Source organism: Trypanosoma equiperdum (genome assembly GCF_001457755.1).
Source record: "Trypanosoma equiperdum strain OVI genome assembly, contig: ctg_427, whole genome shotgun sequence".
Lineage (NCBI taxonomy): Eukaryota > Euglenozoa > Kinetoplastea > Trypanosomatida > Trypanosomatidae > Trypanosoma > Trypanosoma equiperdum.
This window is the reverse complement of record NW_027124340.1, coordinates 1,024-1,811: the sequence shown is the minus strand read 5'-3', so window position 1 is coordinate 1,811 and position 788 is coordinate 1,024.

Sequence of the window (788 nt, the reverse complement as noted above, 5' to 3'; positions counted from 1 at the left end):
GAAGCCGTTACCGAAAATGGATTGAATCCCGGAACCATATATAGAGCACTCCCAAACTCAGACTTGTTACACACACAAAATATGATGTTTACGACAATAAAGAGAAAAAGAGAGAACGAGCATGACACGCCAATAGATGAGATGGATATTTGTGATCAGAGAAGGGACCTTAAGAACAAAAAGCATAAGGGCTCAATGGCACATAGATAATCCTCGTAGAGAGTTTGCATGTGAAAGGTGTTAGAGCACCTACATGCCATGGTACACACTGGTATGGTGCACCAGGATACGCCACAAAAATGAAATAGCTGTCAAGAGAAAGCGTGAAGAAGGACCCATTGAAATTACGCCACTGTTCACTCTCGTGCACCAATGCCCGCACTGCTCGAAGATATTTGCACACAAGCAATATCTAACAATGCACCTCCAAGCAGCACATTGGCAAGCACGTAGCTCTGATGGGAAAAATGAGCTAAAAGAGAAATGCAAATAAACATCAACTCACCCGTTACATTGTCCGGTTTTGAGTAAACTAAGCTCTGAACATGGAGTAGACAGTCCGAAAGGCGAAGATATATACTTTAGTGTTAAGCTGGCGAACTTCTTAGGGACAGTCTTCTTTCTGACGGAAAATGAAACTTCCACCAACAACTACAAGAAATTGACAACACGACAAAAAGCAAAGATAGAAAGATTACTATCATGCTAAATTTCCACTGACTACATGCGACACATTCTGATGACAACCAGTGATATTTTTCTCAAATGATGGAAGACAATATCCAAAT